The following is a 22,510-nucleotide window of genomic DNA, read 5'->3' as shown; positions in this document are numbered from 1 at the left end:
TTCTGTTTCATTTATCAAATGAGAGTTATATCTCTCCCTGGATATGTTGTTAGAATATTAAAATTTAATTTTCTCTTCAAGTTAAACTGAAGTTGGCTTTGCAAGCACTTCCATATTATAAACATTATTTAGCACTAGATTTAGAGTAGCAGAATGGCAAAATCCTGGGTGTGTTGGATAAATGCCTTGCTGTATTTGTTCTGGTTCATTGCATTCTGAGTTCAAATCCCACTGAGGTCAATAAAATAAAGTACTAGTCAAATATTGAAGATGATGTAATTGACTGTTTTCTTCCTAGCAGATTTGTGACCTTATGTTAGAAGTATTGTTTAGCCCCAGGTCAATCCTAATCAAGGAGGCCTTTATTCAAAAGCATTCCTGTCATAGCTATCTTATTCCCAGATATTATGTATCTAGAATAATTAACTATTGCATTCATCCATATTGCCATTGATAGTTTGCTATTTCTAGCACATCGACTGACTACATAGAAGCAGTCTCATTGGCTCATAGTATCTATTTAGGTGATATAAAACAATCTGCCCTCAGTTGGTTGTCTTTGATATCCTGATAGTCTCACATATCAACACTATCTTTAACAACTATATAATATTTTGACCCAAATCCAATAATTGTAAGTTAGCATTACCAAGTAATGAAATACTCTGCAGTTATACTGTGCTTCTGCTTCTTGCATCAGTGAACTGTATTTCTGTTTACTACTTATATTTAAGTAGAGAGACTGACCCAGTTGAGTGGCATGTTTTGGTTATGGATATGATGATAGTTATTGACACTTCAACTGGAATTTAAAAACACAGTTTGATTTTAACTGTCTGTGTTGATGAGACCCTAGTTGCCTGAACCCAAGACTCATAGTTTGTTGAACCTCTCAGTAGTAATCCACTAAACTTTATCGATAGTCAAGTTACCTAACTCTCAGTTACTAATTTTAAATAGTTGGAAACTGATACCACCTGAGAGTGTGCGTGTGTATGGTGTGTGCAAATACATGCATGCATACATATGTGTGTTTATATACATGTGTGTATATATGTATGTTTATTATTTCTTTATTGCCCACAAGGGGCTAAACATAGAGGGGACAAACAAGGACAGACAAAAGGGATTGAGTCAATTACATTGACCCCAGTGCATAACTAGTACTTAATTTATCAACCCCAAAAGGATGAAAGGCAAAGTCGACCTTGGTGGAATTTGAACTCAGAGCATAATGGCAGACGAAATACCGCTAAGCATTTCGCCCAGCATGCTATAGGGGAATTAGAATGAAAATTCCAGGCATGGAAGCTAAATCTAGATCAAGAGGTCTTGAGGTAAACTTAGCAAAGATAGAAGTTTTGGTAAGTAGGAAAGATGGTTATGATGGTGGTGATGATGATGATGATGATATATACTTTGCTGTAAGTGATGAGAGCATTGTATTACTAATAGATGTTTAATTAGTTTGCTGTGTGAAGTCTTCTTATAGAGAAAGAAACATACTACTTACAATCCCTACTCAATAACAGAATTGCCTATTAACTTTGAAGTAGTATTAAATCTAGGATAATAAGCTTCATGAGACCATAACACCTTCTTTTTAATAAGCAGACTTCCAGCAAAGCAGATAGTCATTACACTTATTTATAGATATGATTTGTGACACACCTTTTACTCAGAATTAACTCCTCATCTGTCTCACTGATGATGGGGTTGAGTCAAATTTTTCAAAAAAAAAAAAAAAATGAGAAAAACTCCAAGAATACAAATCTAAATTTTTACATTTATTGTTATTTATTATTGTTTTTTTTTTCCTTGCATTTTTTTTATTACAGAAATTTGTGATCAAAGCTGTGATAATATTTTTTCTACATGACTATATTTGTTTTTGTATGCAAATTTGCAACACTTTTCTATGCAGATTGTAAATGCTGAGATATGCAAAAAATTACCCCCTATGTAGTAGCATGAAAAAAAAAAAGTAACAAAAAAATGAGTTGTTTCCAAGTTTGAAAGTAAAAGTCCGTAATGTATTTTATCTTGATTTAATTAAAAGCATTTTCTAAGTCAGTCATTTATCATAAATATGTAACCATAATGTTAGCAGTTTGAAGTTAATTTCATATGCCCAAATATAGTTTACATTGCTCAGAAGTTTTTATCAAATAGATTTGTATTATCATTCATCAGGTTTTGCATATTTTCATTATGCATTTTCTATATTTATTACTTAGTGATGCTTTTAAAAAGGAAAATTATTATCATATTTTGACTTGCAAATGAATTTCGCTATGGCATTACCATAGGGAAATAGGGGGAATGTATAGCGATGATGTTTTTGTGTTGCTTTTTCCTAACTGGTAATGACTTCTCACAGATGTGCTTGCAATTGTTAGATTAACTGAATTTCTTATTCATGAAACTAATGTGTCAGTGGCCGAGTATTCTACAGACACATGTATTATTAATACAATTCTCAGGCTGAATCATTAAGACACAGTGTGACAACACTGGATCCTTGAATTGCATGTGTAATCCAGAGAAGGAGAGAGAGATAGATAGATAGATAGATAGATAGATAGAGAGAGAGAGAGAGAGAGAGAGAGAGAGAGAGAGAGAGAGAGAGAGAGAGAGAGAGAGAGAGAGAGAGAGAGAACAGAAGTGACCCAACTACTTGCCTGTTACTTCTTTATTTATCAACCCTGAAAGGACAAAAGCAATTGACTTCAGCAGCATTTGAACTCAAAATGCAGAGAACCAGAGTACCACATGGAGTTCTCTGTAATACTTTGATTCTGCCTGTTTGTTTCCTTGCCTTCTTATTTCATTGTACATTTGTTGTCTTATCATACTTTCATATTTACATGCAAATATGAATGTAGCTTAAAATTTTGGGTATGAGAAGGGCCAGTGTGAAGTTTTGAGTTTTCATGCCTTTCCGCAAAGTAATTGTGAACCATGTGAAGGTAAATATTAACTGAGTTTCTGATTCAACTTAACAAATTATTTCCTAATTTCTGAGATTTATCACCTTTGTAGATTAATAAGTGAATCATAAGCCAATGAGTAAGCCTCTATGTGGTCACTTGACATGCAGGAAATAGCAGCTAAATCGTTAAGCCCACTTCAGTGCTAGGTCCCCTTGTTTTTTTTTTCTTTTCTCTTTTGCAATGATGCAACAGAGATGTGACTTGAAGTCACATCTTACTCCTTTCAACATTGAAGTTTAATCTCTGTCTCAAAAGCTGTGTAAGAGTCATCACTCACTGACTTGAACTGTAACAATCCACCTAACACATACCAGCATAGAAAAATGGATGTAAATGACGATGATGATGGTAACTTGTGCAACAAGGTAGTTGCTTGGTATTTATTTTATTAATCCCCTGAGACATCAAAGCTTAGTTCAACCTTAATGTGACTTGAACTTCAACTCTGCTATTTTTGCCAATTCCCTGTTCATCAAAATATTTATAATTTCAAAACTTCATTTTAATAACAAATAACAGGAAGAATTATAGACATTTTTTTTATCCCCGGTGAGTAACCAAATCACATAGTAATGTGAAACATATGATTATTTACCAATTAAATGTTACATTTATGAATATTAAATTATTTTTTTGGAGTCATTTGGATTTTTGCAATGGTCGAAATAATTATCAAAGGAATAAAATAAGAAAAATTAAATTAATTATGCAAAAGTAAAAGTGCAATGTAATATAAAGTTTATCTAACAGCTAACATCTGGTATATATATTTAATATGTATATTATATTAAATATGATAGTTTGCAAAACATCCTGACTGCAAAGACAAAGTAGATGACTTTTGGTTCACAGACATGTCAATAGATGGCAAACTGGCAGAGTCATTAGAGAACTGGATACTCTTTACTCTTTTACTTGTTTCAGTCATTTTGACTGCAGCCATGCTGGAGCACCGCCTTTAGTCGAGCAAATCAACTCCAGGACTTATTCTTTGTAAGCCTAGTACTTATTCTATCGCTCTCTTTTGCCGAACTGCTAAGTTACGGGTACGTAAACACACTAACATCAGTTGTCAAGCGATGTTGTGGGGGACAAACACAGACACACAAACACAGTTTCTGTCTACCAAATCCACTCGCAAGGCTTTGGTTGGCCCGAGGCTATGGTAGAAGACACTTGCCCAAGGTGCCACGCAGTGGGACTGAACTCGGAACCATGTCGTTGGTAAGCAAGCTACTTACCACACAGCCACTCCTGCACCTATAGTTTACTTTGTAGTAACCATTCTGGCTCTATACACTCTGACTTCAAATCCTGTCTAGGTCAGCTTTGTTATTAGCCTTTTGGGGTCAATAAACAAAGTACCAGTTTTGTACTAGGGTCAATTCTTATTTCTGTCTTTCTCTCTTCTGGAAGAAATTGGTTTTGATCAGACCTGGATACACTCTTGCAGGTCTAAGAATGCTGGCACCCCTATGACTCCTTCAAAAAGCTGAGGGGCCAAGATGAGTTATTCCAGTGTGTCTGTATGAAGGTTACTTTACATTAGTCTAACATCCTTTCCAAAGGGATCTCTCGTGTCTTTTCTCTCCCCCACCCACTTCTCTCTTGCCTAATGCTTATTATAGAAATGAGAGAATCAAGAAGTATTATGATCAGCCCCAGTGGACACCCTAGATTCAAGGAATAGTTAACTTTAGCTTCTGCTACATGTACTTGATACAGAGACACATAAGATAAACAAAAATTTGATAATAATTTGCACAGTCATCTTGGGTGTTCTGATAGTCTATCTATTTCTCTCTAGTAAAAACTGCCAGCTATAACAAACAGTTAAGCTTGTAGAGACAAAATCATGTAATTCAGTATTAAACAAATCAATAGAGATTAATTAGTAGTGGAAAATTACTGACTCCACTACTTGCTTTAGTCTATAGTAACACAACTTTCAGTTGTGGTTTAGCCCCAGGCCAGCTTTGATCCAACAAAACTACATCCAGAAGCCTTCTAACCACAACCTTCTAGCCTGTTTTTCTTTCATTTTATTTTTTTTTCAGTTATTGCTTCACGGCCAGTGTTAGTTTGTTTATGACCCTGTAATTTAGCAGTCAATTTTTTTCAAGTAAACTCCTTCAAGGTGGTGCCCCAGCATGGCCACAGTCCAATGACTGAGACAAGTCAGATAAAAGACACTATATTTAGGACTACATCATCTAAAATGTGTTTTTCCTTCTTTATTAGTGATAGCAGGGTGTGATTTGCATGAATGTGACAAAACGGTAGTCATTGGAACATTGAATAAAATGCCATGTAAGTGTTTGTTCTGGCTCTCTGTGTTCTGATTTCAAATCCTACTGATGCCAACTTAGTCTTTCATCCTTTTTATTCAATGAGTTAAGTACCATTCGAGGTTGGTTGATTGACAGAATTATTAGAGCATAAAAGGAAATGGTTTGTTGTATCCATTCTGCCTTTTGGTATCCTATGTTTAAATTTTGTTTCCTATCATCAGCTTCTTGGTAGTTGTAGAAATTGAACTCACAATCCATAGTCAGAGAAGTTTGTAGGACTCTTGCACTGCCAGGGACTGATAATAAACCATCAGCCTTTTGGTCTGTTGTCTCTAATACCCTATCAAAACAATCACCCTTGATCTATTCTCCACCTTAGTATATAGACAAAATGCAAATTGAACTCAGTTTCAAAATACTAATGAAGCAATCATCAATTTATACAGTTTGTAAATTTCATTGTTTACAGTTTTTGGTTGCACCAACTCATATTACTTATTTAGAGCTAGTTGAACTGAGCCAGTGAGAATGCTTGTGATGGGATATAACATCCTTATTCAGTTAACCTGCTGTGTTGCTTAATAGATACTATCACAGGCTGGTATGAAACATCATAGTGTTAATGTCGGTTTGTTAGTGATAAAAAGGTTGGTATAATTGTTTTTTCATTATTTTCTAAAGATACAGATGTCTTTTAAGAAAAAAATAGTCAGGAGAAAGTACCATGATTCCATTCCAGTACATATTTAATTAGATTAACTTACAGTTCCTTGTGTCTGGCTATTGATGACATTTACAACGGCAACTGGTGCCAAAAGGAAATGACTTTAAGCAATCAGACCATTAAAATCTATAACATGTCTGCAAGTGTTTTAATTAACTTTCTATTGATGCTCTGCTACCCAAGAACTGAACATCTTTCAGTATCCAAAAAAATATTTCTGTCTGGAGTTGGTTTGGAGTGTTGGCATTTGTTCATCATTCTTGCAACGCTTTTCCAACAAGCGAGTAAACAATTGGAGAAAGACAGAATAAAAGAAATGACAACAACAACAATAATAATAATAATTATAAATAGAAAATAATGTTTTGCATTGAATCACAACTGGAACTTTCCCTTCTATTGTTAAAGCATATCATTGACTACTTCTGCTGGCTTGTTTTTCTTTGTATCATAAATATTCCCCCATCTGTTTCATATATTCTACATTGCTGACACAAAAGGAAGTACCACAAGTATTTCATTAGAAAGATGTCTAAGAACATGCAAGAAGCGAAGAAGCAGTTTGAGTGTTTTATCTTTCCTGTGTACCAATATCTTTGCAGCATTGGCCAATTGTTAAAATCTTTCAAGGATTCTTGAAGTTCTTTTCTTAGAAAGCAGCTGGATGGGAGGAACAATAACCTTACTTGTCCAGAATATCTATTTTGCAGCCTAACCTCATTATTGTGAATAGTTTATAAGGATTTATGCCTTGTGTTTGATTTCTATGGATTTCTCTTGCTGATTCATAATCTTGTGTTTATATAATGCTATTTTTAAATTAAAAATCTTTTTAATTTATTGCTTTGGTCATTTCATTGTATTGTTTAATAAATATCAGCCAATGATGGTAGTTATTTAGCAAGACAGCAGGCTAAGTGAATAAGGATGTTATATTTCATCACCAGCACTCTTGCTGGCTCAGTTGAACTAGCTCTAAATAAGTAGCATGAGTTGGTAAGTTAAATACTATAAATAATGAAATTAATTAATAAAGAGAATAACTTAATGATTGTTTCATCAGTTTCTAGTACTGAGTTCAAATTGCATTTTGTTTGCATACTGAGATGGTGAATGAATCATGAGTAATCGTTTTGAGAGAATCATGGGTAATTGTTTTGATAGGGTATGAGAAACTACAAACCAAAAGATTGTTGGTTCATTATCACTCACTAGCACTGCATTGTGTCCATCGATTAGTACTACAGTTCACACTGGGTTTGTCTGTCTAACTATATATAGGTTCTCTGGTAGATGCAGCTCACTAATGTCAGGTGATGGGGAATTGTACAACTGATTTTGTTTGATCCTTTTCCATATCATAACGGTCTGATGCTTGTCTCCAGACTCTGTAATGAGTGCAGGTATAGCTGAGTGGTTAAAAAGTTTGCTTTGCATTTATGTAAATCTTTGTTTGATCCAAGTATTATAATAACGTATTCAAGTGAACCAGGTACTTAAATGATATGGCTATCTTTGTTGTAGGGATGAGATGCTTTGCTATCTGATTCCTCTCTACCTCTTCTTCATTGCTATAAATCTTCGTTACCTCCCTACCCACACATGACATTGTGTTATTTTCTCCTATAATGCCACCAAACTGAACTAACAAATTCATTCTATGACCAGCAAGGGTCATAAAATCATGGAGGTGCACATCTTGTTGGCTTTTGTTTTTTTTTGAATGTAGTGATTCATGTGTTCACCTGATGAAAATGGTTTTTTTCTAATGAAGTTTGTTGGTAAACAGCTGTAATGAATTGACACATTATATATCTGTTGTTATATATTTATTTACAAATATGCATGTATTGATACATCATTATAGCGTCATAATAATAATCGTTTCCTTTTCTTATCTCCCCTGAAATAACCTATTCATTTTCTTTTTTTCCTTCCTCCTTATTATCCTCCATGTTTGTTATTCTAAAAGTGAGCTTGTTTTCAACAGAACAAGCACTTCCCACATGTGTATGTATTTGGTATATTGAAGGCTAAGTGCATTTTTTTTTTGTTTTAGAAGTGAGTATGAATTGAAGGAAATTTAGTGCTATTTCTAGCAGGGTAGGTATGCTTGCGAATGTGTGTGTGTGTGTAGACATATTCCATACACAATCTATTTGGCATTGGTTGAACATATACTACTCTGGACAGTCGTAATTAAAGAAAAGCAGAAGAATGTTGTTATGTAAGGTGAAACTTGTGATAAAGTCAGGTAAAAAAAGGAAAGTATTTAGAACACGTGCACACACACACACACACACACACACACAGATAGGAACCATCTGGCAAAGGATGTTTGATAATGTTTATGTGGCATGCTCTTTCACCAGTTTCTGGTCTTTACCATGTACAGAATTCCATATGTATCTGATGCTATTTTCTGCTGAAGATATCTACATATATTAAAGACAAAAACCAGTATATTGTTATAATGAGCAGGATAGGAAGTGTATTTAGATGTACAAGCTGTTTTAATTGTGTTAGTTCTGTAGAAAACAAATCCACTTTTAGAACAATAAACATGGAGGATAACAAGGAGGAAGGAAAAGAAGAAAATAAAGAGGTTATTTCAGGGAGGTAAAAAAGGAAAGAATTATTATTATGATGATCTTATGTGCATATGATTGTAAATCCATAAAAAAAATTAGTAAGAATAAATGAAGTGTTTTGTTTAATTTCAATATTTCTAAAAAGAATGATGAAATGCTATACATGATTACCATTGACTAAAAACTTTAAGAACTTCATAGTAAATAAACAACAAAAAGCATTCTCATGTGTATGCTATGCATCTTTTTTTCTTATTCCTTAATTTCAAATTCAAACTGTTAATCCTACCAAATATTATGAAGAAATGATTGTCTCCCTTGTATTAACTGTCCACTAGAGTACAATGTTATTTCTGTTTCCTTTTTAAGTGGAAATGAAAGTATATAGTTCATTTTTGGATTTGGTTTGCAAGATTTTTTATATGAGTTCGTGTGTTGAAGCATATTCTGTTGTGTCTGGGGAGAGTCATTTTCTTTTTGTGTCTTATAATGTAACACACTCACCGGTGAAATTTCCACTTATTTCTTATTTTTATTAAGAGAGTCAAGACTATTGAAAAGGTTGCAAGACGCAATGAAAATTTTAGGAAAATAAAAATAAGAAAGATGTGGGAATTTCACCGGCGAGTGTGTTACATTATAAGGCACAAAAAGAAAATGACTCTCCCCAGACACAACGATTAAGTGGCATGGGTTCAATTCCTTGGCTGGACTGTGTATTGTCTTTGAGCAGAGCAGTTCATTTCACATATATTTTAAATCTGGTACTTACTTATTCTATAATTCTCTGATTTTTTTTTAACTGCTAAGTTGTGGCTGACATGAACAAACACTAGTTGTCATCAGCTATGAAACAATGGTACACATGCACACATGCACACACATGATATGCTTCAATATAGTTTCTTATTCCTTTACTGCCCACAAGGGGCTAAACATAGAGGGGACATACAAGGACAGACAAAGAGATTAAGTTGATTACATCAACCCCAGTGTGAAACTGGTACTTAATTTATAGACCCCAAAATGATGAAAGGCAAAGTCGACTTCGGCGGAATTTGAACTCAGAACGTAACGGCAGATGATATACCTATTTCTTTATTACCCACAAGGGGCTAAACACAGAGGGGACAAACAAGGACAGACATAGGTATTAAGTCGATTATATCGACCCCAGTGCGTAACTGGTACTTAATTTATCGACCCCGAAAGGATGAAAGGCAAAGTCGACCTCGGCGGAATTTGAACTCACAACGTAACGCAGACGAAATACCGTTAAACATTTCACCCGGCGTGCTATAATATATGATATACCCCTTATCATTTCACCCGTCGTGTTAACGTTTCTGCCAGCTCGCCGCCTTGATACAGTTTCTGCCTGCCAAGTTCACTCACTAGACACTAGAAGGCCTGAAGTTACAAAAAAAAAAAAAAAAAAAAGAGGCACTTGCATGAGACTGAACCTAAAATCAAGTGAATACAGGATGCACTTCTTAATGCTGTGTCTAACCTCTGGTATTAGATTCAAAATATATCAAATAAGATTTTATGATCAAATTTCAATAATCATTCAATTTATGATCTCAAAAGCCGTTTATAATAACATCCTATCTTCTAATATATATATATAGTCAATAAAGAATTATATTTAGTGTTCAAAATTTTACTGCTCTATAAACAAAAGTTAAATGATTTATTAGAAGATTTAATGTTTATATATTTATAAATGTTTTTCAAAAATTTATATTGAATTAATATTCAATTATGACTTATATAATGTTTTGAATTTAGATCTGTGTGAGTATATATGTATGGAGGTATGTATATGTGGATGGATGTATGTATAAAATCATCATTTAACATTCGTTTTAAATTTGTTCATGTCTGTTTGTGTATGTGTATACACACGCGGACATGCGTGTGCATGTTCTACATTGATTTGTATCAAGTTATACACTGTTTCTTGCATGTAGTTCTATATATTTTAGATTGTTAGTAAATTATACAATGATTTGCAAAGATCCCTTCTTTTTACCAAGTATAAATGTAGGTCCTTTGTGCGTATGTGGGTGATCTATGTTTGCATTTTAATTTCTCTTTACCAACCTTGCAAACTGATGCAAGCTGACTCATGAACCTTACCCAGACTCTCAACACAGTGGCTGTAGTACAATGTGAACTTACCTCATTAATATATACTTACTGAAGGTACTGATTGTTGTATGTTGCCTCCCACAGGAGGGGACAAGCACATAACCTGAAAGGGTATTGCATGTGGAATATGTTTGTTTGCCAGCCTGTTTCAGGGTCAGTGGCTGTGGCTGTAATTTTTGAACTCATGATCATATTATTAATAATTTATTCACCATTCTTAGCCTCATTATTATTCTGACCTTGTGTGTGTGTGGGTATAAATTTATGCATATATATGTGTGTGTGTGTGTGTGTGTGTGTTTACATATAGATGTATATGTGTTTATATATATATATATATATGATACATATGTGTGCTTTTATATATATATATATATATATATATATATATATATATATATATATATATGCATGTATGTAGTAATTTCTTTTTTAGTCAGGTAGAAAAGCTTGTGATGTGACCTTTACCATTACAATTTGTACAGTTTTTTTTAAAGTTCTTCACAAACACACGGAATATATTGGCAGGGGAGGGAATTCCAGAACTTTATTGTGTCTGGGGAATAAGGATTGAGTGACAAGGTTAGAGTCGGTGATTTATGTGGTGAGAGGTAGTGGAAAGTCAGAAAGGAAGGTTAGGGTTGTGGTTGTAGAAGTGATGATATACAGTGCTAGTCAGTTCAGAGGTTGCAGCATGGTGGTGAGTGAATCTTTACCTCATGTCTTGTAAATTCTTCAACTTGATGGGAAGCTTAATATTGACTTGATGACATATATCCATTTTTTTTTTCCATTGCATTCTTGAAGCAACATTTAACAGAACAGCAATAATTGCAGCAGTTTTGTTTTTATGTTGTTTTTCATTATTTGTTATGTTACATTACATATCCCATAGTCTGGTTACCATTGGGGCACTACTGATGACTTTGCAACCAGATCTCTCCACCTGTCTCTATCTTCTGCCTCTCGCACTGCGTCTCTCATTTTTAGGCCTGTCTGCCCACAGATATTGTTTCCCCACCCCTTTGTCTGTCTCTGCATCTTCCACCTTGTTCCCTGAAAGATTGTTTTGGTGATCCTTGAGTAGCAGATAACATGCCCAAACCACCTGAGCTTCCATTTCTTTTACTGTGGTAAGAAGTTCCTCATGGGGCCCTATTGCCTGCATTATTCTTCTTTTCACCTCCTCATTTGTGACACAATCTCTATATGATATTCCCCAAAGTCTCCTGAAATTTTTCATCTCTGCAGCCTGGATTCTTCTTTCGATTTCTGCTCTCAGTGTCCATGTCTCAAAGGCATACAAGAATATTAAGATCACTAGTGATCTCATTAGCCTAATTTTGGAGCTCAGTGAGATATTTTTGGCTCTCCACAGTGTTCTGAATTTGATCATTGCTGCTGTTGTTTTGGTAATGTAGGATATCATATCAGATTTGGAACTTTGGTCACTCACTATCACCCCAAGATATTTGAAGTTTTGAAATTACTCAAGCTCAACTCCACTGATGCTTATGTTGGTACTGATTCCATTTGGGCAATTTGCCATAACTTTTGTTTTCTCTGTGCTTATCTCCATGCCAAATTCATTGGTTGTCTTGTCTAGGTGCTCTACTAGTTAAAAGACCATATACATAAATAGATCTTAAATTGATTTCAAAGGCAAAGTCAGCCTTGGTGGAATTTGAACTCTGAATGCAAAGATGGACGAAATGCTGCTAAGCATTTTGCCCACTGTGCTAATTGTTCTGTAGATGTAATATTAATAACAACAATTGTAGCAATTCTGTTTTATTTTTCAATGTTTGTTTGTTATATACTGGACATTAAAAAAACCATACACATAAATGAATAATTGTAGCTGCTCTGTTTTATTTCTCATTGTATATGATATAATGGACATTAAAAGACCATATACATAAGTAAACCTGATTTCAACAGCAATGACCATAGCAGTTCTCTGTTTTATTATTCATTGTTTGTTATGTACTGGACATTAAAAGACCATACACATGAGTAAATCTAATATTAACAACAATAATTGTAGCATCTGTTTTATTTTCCATTGTTTGTCATATACTGGATATTAAAAGACTGTATGCATGAGTAAATCTGGTGTTAACAACAAGCATACCTATAGTTTTTTTTTAAATGTGTTGATGGGATACATGAATTTTTCTTCTGTGAAAGATTGAAAAATTAAATTTCTTGTTCTTTTTGTAAAACACTGTTTGACCCTAATTGGGGATCACTCATTCAAGTGAAAATAGATGACTAAAAAAGGGAGCCTCTGCATTTTTTCAGCTTGCTAGAAATAGCAGCCAAATCTTGAAGGAGAGTGGGCTGCTATTTCTGTTATTTTACACTGATGTCTCCAAAAAGAGGGGAAGTGCTCATTTAATAATGTAATCCTAAATATACAATACCTAAAACTAATCCAGGCACAGGCTACTCAATCAGAAATGCCATGGTTTTAAGCAATAAAAATAACAAACATATCAGGAGGTAACCTTAGAGAAGGAAAGTAATTGTAACTAACTTATGACAATGTAATGTCAGTTCACATGTACAGCAGCAGTATAAAGGTTATTGACACGATCTATACTTTTCTTTTCTTTGACTTAGGTCACTTGCTTAGTTTTGATCTTTTATTTTTTACCTGCTTGTCATTGGACTGAAGCCATGCTGGAGCTTGAAAGGCTCAGTCAAACAAATTGACCTCAGTACTTGCTTTTTAAGCTTGGTATTTATGCTGTTGATCTCATTTGCGAAACCACTAAATTATGGGGCATAAATGAACTAACACCAATCAAGTGGTGGTGGGGGACAAGCACAAAGGCATACACCTGCCCACCCACACATACATATTATCATCATTAGCATCTGCTTTCCATGGGTCAGACAATTTGAGATTGATCCTTACTGCTTCCTTAGTCTTCCTCTTCTGCTAGTTTCATCTTCTTGGATCACTTGGTACTTCTTTAACAAACTGTCTTCCTAGGTAAATGTATCACATGACCATATCATCAAAGTCTTCTCTCTTGTATTCTACAGATGGCTCCTCATTTTGTCTCTTCGTTTATGTCTCATTTGTTCATTCACAGTAATATTTACACATCCAGCTGAGCAAGTTTGCATCATTTTTTTTTCCAATTTGCATTATATGCATCATTCTCAGATCTGTCTGGTTTGTGGCTTACAGCATATTGAAATAATAATAATAATAATGAAATTATTGTATACAGTGCTCAGGTGCACCACAACTTGTCAGAAGTGCGTATAAAGTATATGCAGTAATGTACAAATGTCTGGAAAGCGAACAGTGTATGAGACAGATACATGCTTGCGTGTGTATGGAGGGGAGAAAATCAGGTCTTGTTGAAACTCCCACTTCTTTTTCTATGAACAAAGTCTTTACCTCCCCTCCCCTCCCCCATCATCATTCATCAACATCGCAACCACCATTTCTCTTGCCTGTTATTTCTAGGAATGGTCTGGATGGCCAAGAAATCTTTCACTTCACTCATACCTTCTTTCTCTTGATTGTTTTGTGTCTTTTATTCCACTGAGCTGACACCACTTATCACTATGTTAAGTGATACAGTTGTGTTCAGCAGAGAAACACTTATTCACAGTCAACTCTTTAATCCTGTTTCCTGGTGATTATGAAATCCATGCGATTTGTGGTATTCACTGGAATACTAAGTGATCATGTGATTGGCTTGCTTCCCGAAGTTAGCCAATGCAAACAATTAGATCAGTTGTATCACTGAAGAGTTTTGATCCCTCTTTGTTCCTTGTACCAAAGTCTCCATGCACATTGGAGTAGCCATCATGGAGTATCCTAACATGTCAATTAAAAGCCCTCAGCCATGATATCCTCTGTTATTGAGGAGTCTACAAGATGACTTCATGAAATGGTCCTTTTACTCATCTGTCAGTCCTGGTTAGGGTTTAGAGATCATCTTTTGTTACCTGTCACATACTTTCACTACTTCAGTTGATCTAATTCTTTATCAATATGCCTATCCACCCACTAACTACTCTTCTAAAAATGTGTCCCTGTGTCTCTTGCCTGTATAAAGTCTGGCTGAGCTGAGGCTACCCTCTGTATTACCTCTTCTATGCAGCACAGATCTGTTCACATGGTAACAGTCACCTTGTACCTATGTATTGAACATAAAAATAGTCTTCTTCATATATAATGTACATTTTTCTATGTTTGCATGACTTTGACAAAGTTTATTGAGGCAGATTTTCTACAGCTGGATGCTCTTTCACAGAAATATTGTGTTTAACAAAAGCAGAACTCAAAACATTTACTATAAAAAACAACTTGTATTCTTTTGTTGGCAAGTTAGCCATAATGTGTCTAATCGAAAGGTTAGAGTTTCTTTCCTTTCAGGGTTAAGTTATTTTCAGTGTATATTCCCATTAGGCACAGTTTTGGGTATTTATACCCCACAAAACCCCTAATATCTCAAGAACCAGTTGTCCAACTTACACGAAACTTGTTTTATTCCGTTTGTATTCACATTTCAGGAGAACCTTAATTCATAGTATTTTCCCAATATGCACCAGTTTTGCTGTATAACATTGCAAGCAAGCAAGGTTGAAGTTCATTTTTAATGTAATATAGATAGATAGATATATTTTGTTGCAATCCTGGCTTTAATCTTATTGAGTTGCTTTACTGTTGTCCCATGAGTTATATTCGTGTTTGTTATTTTCCTTTACATGCATTGTTGTTATTTTTTTGAAGCAGCTGTGTTTTGTTGAAGCTATATGTACACACACACACACACAACTACCTTCTTAACCATTCAACTGTGCAGTAATAAATAAAAACCAGTTTTATGTTAAATTAGACAAAGAAGAATAGGCTACCATACAACTAGTGTCCACCAATTTCCAAGGATCCAGTACAATGGTTACACTCAGGGCTATGTAGTCCTTCACCCTTAACTCACAAAAGGAAAATAAAAACATGTTTTGTCACAATATATTTTATCTAAACTTTTCTTCAATATAAAATTGCCATGTAAGTCCTTGACATAAAACCATTGTTTATTCATGCTTGTTACTACTGGATTATCTCTCCCATAAATCTTTATATGTATAGCTTTCTGCTATACATATAAAGGTGAAGGGTGAATAAGATATTGTGACACTCATGCTGTTCTTAAGAGTATGAAAAATCTAAGATTGCTACATAGCTACAACTTTACACTGGAATTGGATTAACTTTTGGGAGTTCTATCTTGTGGGCCACATCTAAGTAGCTATATTATGATAAAACCTGCATAAGACATTGAACTGCATCTAGTGATAAGGCTCCAGCTTCAGAGCTCTGGAGTTTTGGGGAGTATGTAGTTACTCTCTAGTCACCACTACTCCTAAATCTACCCCTCAAAGTGGTAGTACCTGTCAGAGGCCTTAATAAAGGATCAAATAGTAAAAGCTGGTTTTGTGGTTAAGATATACAGGACTGGGAAGCGGATTGGGTCCTAATTATGTGATCATGCTAGCCTAGTGTGTATGAACATAGCATAAGGTCATCTAAACCAGTTCCCCTACCTAAGAGTTAAATAGGCACTGTGTCTTAAGGGCAGGTTTGGGAGAATAGGGGAGCAGCAGAGTAAACTATAAATAAACTAGCAGAAGGCAACAGGAAAAATCATAAATCTTCAGACTTTGGCATGGCAGTCAATAAGTTGCTAGTGCCTAAGAGCGTAGCACATGTGGTTAAGAGATTTGCTTCTGAACCACATAGTTTCAGGTTCTGTCTCACTGTATGGCACCTTGAGCGAGTGTCTTTTACTCTAACTTTGAGCTGACCAAAGCTTTATGAGTTGATTTGGTAGATGGAAACTAAAAGAAGCCAATTGTATTTCATATATATATATATATATATATAAAAACGAAGGATCTGAGGGAGTAATTACAAGGTAGCTAAATGTTGCTTAATTGTCCTAGGAAACAATGGACACATTTGTGTGGGAGTTGAATTTGGGGACAAGCAAGACGCATTTAGGAGAAAAATAAGAAAAATAGAAAAAGGAGACAAATGCTCAAGATATTATTATATCATTTATATCTTCATATCTCCTACACATGTTTCGATGGATGCATCTAAAATGAATAATGGTCAGCTATGCAGATATATCTGTTCAAATGTCTATTTGATGAGTACTGTTATTGATATCCTCCCTGAAGAGATTGATGCATAGCTGACCATTCATCCTGTTGGATGTATTTTAGATGTATCCATCGAAACATGTGTAGGAGATATGAAGATATAAATGATTTAATAACATCTTGAGCATTTCTCTCCTTTTTTATTTTCCTATATGTATATATATATGTATGTGTGTGTGTGTGTGTGTGTGTGTGTGTATTTGTGCAAAAGTCTGTTTGTGGGTGTATGTTTGTGTTTCCTTGTCTTGACATTGCATGATAGTTGTAAATGAATTTTAGTTATACAAACAGTGTCAGTTCATTTCCAATATTTCATGGAAATATGTCCGGCAATGTAGAAATACTATCTTGCTTGGTGACAGGAAAGGCATCTGGTCTTAAAAAAACTCTGTCTCAATAGATTCCATCCAATTCTTGCAAGTATGGAAAAGTAGATGTTAAAATGAGGATGATGATGATGTTACCATGGAAACAGAATAAATTTATTTTTGTAATTAATTTCTCAGGAAATAAGATAATGTTGTTTATTCTTATACCAGCTCTGGTTGAGCACACCTATGAAGAAAGGGCATTCCCCTTTTTTATATTTTTTTTCAACTGCAGTGTATCTTGGATAACATTATATAATGTGTTCTTCCTTGTTTGTAGAAAAGTAGAATATGAGAGTAGTTTGGATCTATTTCTTGCTGGTTGCACGACCACATAGAGGCTTCCTCATTGGCTTAAGCTACCACATGTGCACCAATTAATGAGTTAAGTTACGTTAGTTTGTTTTGCTTATGATTTGTATTACCTTTTTTGTTTCTTATACTATCTTTAACGAAGAAGGATAATGAGCAAAAACATAATCAGTGCTTAATAGCAGTAAGTTTTCTCTCTCGTATGTTTTCCATCTTTGAGATATCAGTTCCTGTTTTATCAGTGGAAAGTTGGTTATCTTTGACAAGCAAATTTTTTTTTTACATTGGAAGTTTTCCCAACATTCTGAACATGAGGCCATATGTATACACACACACACACACACACACACACACACACACACACACACACACACGTGTATGAATATCACGTTAGTTTTTTAATACTTCCTGGTGGTTTAGTAGAAGTAGAATTGTTTTCTCTGACCTTCGTCAGTGTCAGAGTCTTAGAACCATCAGTAAAATCAGAAGAATGTGTTCCAAGATAGAAATTTTACTGAGATAAACTGCTGGAAAATGTTATTCTATTTCAATGTATAATAGCTTAGAAGAAGAAAAGAAAAAAACATGAAGCTGAATAACAAACAAATGGAAAAGGTAACACAGGTGAAATGAGTGTTTAAATATAAGAGAAAAAAAGAAATGAATTGCATGTTGTTGTGCTTTGTGATTCTGAAGTGGAGGCTGATGTTTTTTGGGTGGAGTTCCTTTTTTAGAGAAGGAATGAGAGAATGCAGTGTGCAAGGCTATACAATAATAACAACAACACTTTCTAATTTTGACACAAGGTCAGCAATTTTGAGAGTAGATGGCTAGGTGGGTGGGTGGTAGGCAAGTCAGTTATATCAACCCCAATACTTGACTGGTATCTTTTGTCTTTTCTCTTTTACTTGTTTTAGTCATTAGACTGTGGCCATGCTGGGGCACTGCCTTGAATTTTAGTTGAAGGAATCCAACCCAGTTCATATTTTTTTTAAAGTACTGGCTCTTATTCTATCGGTCTCTTTTGTTGAACCGCTAAGTTACAGGGATGTAAACATTCCACCATCAGTTGTCAAACAATAGTGGGGGACAAACACAAAGGCGCATTCACACACACACACATACATATACGACAGGCTTCTTTTAGTTACTGCCTACCAAATCCACCCACAAGGCTTTGGTCGGCCCAAGACCACAGTAGAAGACACTTGCCCAAGGTGCTATGCAGTGGGACTGAACCCAGGACCAGGTGGTTGGGAAGCAAGTTTCTTACCACACATCCATGCCATATTATTTCATTGACTCTAAAAGAATGAAAGGCGAAGTTGACCTCACTAGGATTTGAACTTAGAATGTAACAGCTGTCTACTATAAGCATAAGCCTGAAATTTGGAGAGAAGGCCTAGTCTATTGCATTGATCATAGTGTTTGGTACCTATTTTATTGACCCCAAAAGGACAAAAGGCGCAGTTGACCTCTGCGGAATTTGAACACAGAGTGTAATGAAGAAATGCTACTAATCATTTTATACAATGTGTTAATGATTCTGCCAATAATAGTGCCTAAATACCTCTTCGAATTACACCCTATTGCACATTGAATAATGTAGTCCTAGACTAGTGGTTCCCAAACATTTTCAGTTCACCGCCCCCTTAATGCCCAGGCCACATTCCTAATGCTTCCCCCTCTCCACTCACCACCACAGACATAGATCACTTTCTGCAGCAAATTCAAAACAACTGTATTTTGCAATTAAAGTTTAACCTAATTCACCCATTATTTTGGGTTTTTACATCCATTGACCCCTTTTGGCCACTCCATTATCACCCCCACTTTTCTTCAATCCTCCCCCACTACCTGTTTTTTTCCATCACCCCCAAGGAGGCAGTGCTAGCCACTTTGGGAACTGTCATACTATCCTAGACATACTATGCCTGGAAAATACAAGACTGAATAGATGAGTTCAGATGTGCTGGGCTGAAATACCTTTGATTGTAGGTCTTGCTCAGTTATTTCTAACCTGGGGATATATAACAACAACAACAACGTCAACAACAACAACAACAACAACAAAACAAATTCAAATGGATTATACAGAGTAACTCATAGATTATTTTGTAAAGGATTAATATTATGTGATTAGTACTGGCAAGATAGACACATAAATGAAATATATTATTCAACTAATGATGCTTAAAGACATGTCTTTTTTTTTGTTCTCTTTTTCTTCTTTTTTTTTTTGTTATTTTATTGACATGAAATCTGATATTTCGGTATTTCTCTTGTCTTTAATTCTCGCTGGCAATAAGGTAATGCCTTCCAGATGTTTGTTTTTTCTCCTACTTCTGTTATTAAAATCGAAATGTCACTTGGTTTAATAGTCTAAACAGTGAAAATTCACAAACGAAATGGCATTTATGAATCCTTCCACGCTGCACATGTCTTTGCACTTAATTAGATTTTTGATTGAGAACGTGAGGTATGTTGCTACCGGAAGTTTTACTCTCTTATGTAAATCCAGTTATATATATATATATATATATATCTCCATGCCAGTGGCACGTAAAAAGCACCATTCGAGCATGATCATTACCAGTGCCGCCTTACTGGCACTTATGCCAGTGTGCAGGTGGCACGTAAAAAAAAAAACACCATTTGGGTGTGGCCGTTGCCAGTACTGCCTGACTGGCCCTCGTGCCGGTGACATGTAAAAGCACCTACTATACTCTCAGAGTGGTTGGCGTTAGGAAAGGCATCCAGCTGTAGAAACTCTGCCAGAGCAAGATTGGAGCCTGGTGCAGCCATCTGGTTTGCCAGTCCTCAGTCAAATCATCCAACCCATGCTAGCATGGAAAGCGGATGTTAAACAATGACGATGATGATGATATATTGTATAAACGATCGTGGGTAAGGCCAAAACAATGTGAAGTAAATGCAAGGTAAATCACAAGAAAATAAATACGTGAATTAATGTAGGCTTACCTTCTATTCAATATTTCGGGGTTATGACTCCATTTTCAAGAAATTGATGAATGTTGCCGATGTGTGTGAGCGTGTGTGGAGTGGACATGCACAGAAGGGTGTTGCTATAGCAACCAGCTTGCTTCCTGTAACTCCCTTGATTTTAAGGGAGCAACATTCGTCAATTTCTTGAAAATGGGGCCATAACCCCAAAATATTGAATACAAGGTAAGTCTACATTAATTCACATATTTGTTTTCTTGTGATTTACCTTGCATTTACTTCGCACTGTTTTGGCCTTACTCACAATCCTTTATACAATATATTCTACACAGTGCTTCATAGTAATTATTTCACATATATGTGTGTGTGTGTGTGAATATAAATTAAAGGAAGAGGAAAACAAAAATAAAGGTAGGACAATCTTATCAGATTATTTAAATTATTTTAATGGTGAAATGAAGTAAGCAAAAGTAAATAAAAATGCCTTACAGCTGTTTCCTCAATTCCAGCCCCTATTATGAACATGGATCCTTCTAGCTTATCAATTTAGAGCACTCAGACAGCATACCTATTAGTTTAGATCACCAGTAGCCTAAACTCTTCCTATTCTATATACATATATATATATATATATATATATATATATATATATATATATATATAGGCACGTGTGTGGTATTCTGGTAAGAAGTTTGCTGGCGAACCACATGGTTCCATGTTCAATCCCAGTGTGTGTGGCACCTTTGGCAAGTGTCTTCTACTGACTTCGCTGACCAAAGCTTTGTGAGTAGATTTGGTAGATTGAAACTATATATGCATATATGTATATGTGTTACTGTCTCCTTGTGTTGATATTACATGATGGTTGTAAACTAATGTCACTGTCATACAAGCAGTGTCCTCCTTTTCTTATCTTTTGAGACCTGTCCAACCCATGCAAACATGGAAAGTGGATGTTAAAATGATTAATCCATATTCTTACCGAGTGTCAAACTAATACACCTGCTTATTGTTCCCTCACCTGTTTTTCTCTTGTTTTCTGTAAATTTGAACTACACACATACACACACACACGCACGCGTGCACACACACACACACACACACACACTCACACCACAGCCTCTTTGCTTCCTCAACACTCCTTCTCATCTCCCCCCCCCGGACCTACTTGCACCACCTCCCTCACCTCCACACCTTTCTTTCCTTCAATAACTCTCTCTCAGGATCCCTATCTACCTTAGTCTACCGTTCCCTTCCTGTTTCCTTTCCCTTATACTTTCTGTCCATACTACACCCCCCCCCCACCGTCCTTTACTCTTCTCATCATCCCACATGCCGCTACCTAGGATCACAGCTTTCTCTCTTCGCTTCCCTTGCTGTTTTGGGGGTCATATTAGGCCCTCAGCTTCTGCAAGTTACCTGGTGATCATCACAAGTGTTGGTGCCATGAAACAAAAAGCACCTAGTACACTCTGCAAAGTGAATGACATAAGGAAGGACACCCAGCTGTAAAACCCATGCAAAAAAAAAGACATTGATTATATAACATAGTCCTCCAGCACATCAGATCCTGCCAAAACAGTCCAACTCATGTTGGCATGGAAGCTGGCTGTTAAATGATGTTGATAATTACATGTTGTATAGTTGTCACTTGTACTCAGCAACACACACTAGTTTACTTTCACTGTGCTCATGTTATTAAAGTATTAATTACAATGTACGTGATGATAAATTGCATCATCATCATCATCATTATCATCATCATCATGCTAATGATGATAATGATTATGTTTAAGCACAATTCCATTTCAGGTAAACGAGTTACCATCTTCATCGTCATTGTTGTCATCATCATCGTCATCATCATCACATTCATTATCACACCTCATCACCATTATCACTGCTCCACCTTACA

At 35.4% G+C, this 22,510-nt stretch overlaps 1 protein-coding gene and 1 long non-coding RNA gene across 2 annotated transcripts in view; one reads left to right on the top strand and one right to left on the bottom strand.

Annotated features, from left to right (window-relative positions):
- Positions 1-22,510, top strand: part of LOC115218245 (inositol hexakisphosphate kinase 1) — a 122,052-nt gene that overhangs the window by 9,051 nt on the left and 90,491 nt on the right. The gene's annotated exons all lie outside the window — the stretch shown is intronic.
- On the bottom strand, positions 4,900-19,474 carry LOC118765804. The gene is made up of 3 exons (XR_005001684.1): positions 19,277-19,474; positions 18,991-18,996; positions 4,900-4,910 (listed from the first exon to the last, which is right to left on the bottom strand). It is a non-coding gene; the product is annotated as an uncharacterized LOC118765804 (long non-coding RNA).

The sequence above is a fragment of the Octopus sinensis genome, linkage group LG13 (genome assembly GCF_006345805.1).
Source record: "Octopus sinensis linkage group LG13, ASM634580v1, whole genome shotgun sequence".
Lineage (NCBI taxonomy): Eukaryota > Metazoa > Mollusca > Cephalopoda > Octopoda > Octopodidae > Octopus > Octopus sinensis.
This window is presented reverse-complemented; position numbering and strand designations above follow the sequence as displayed.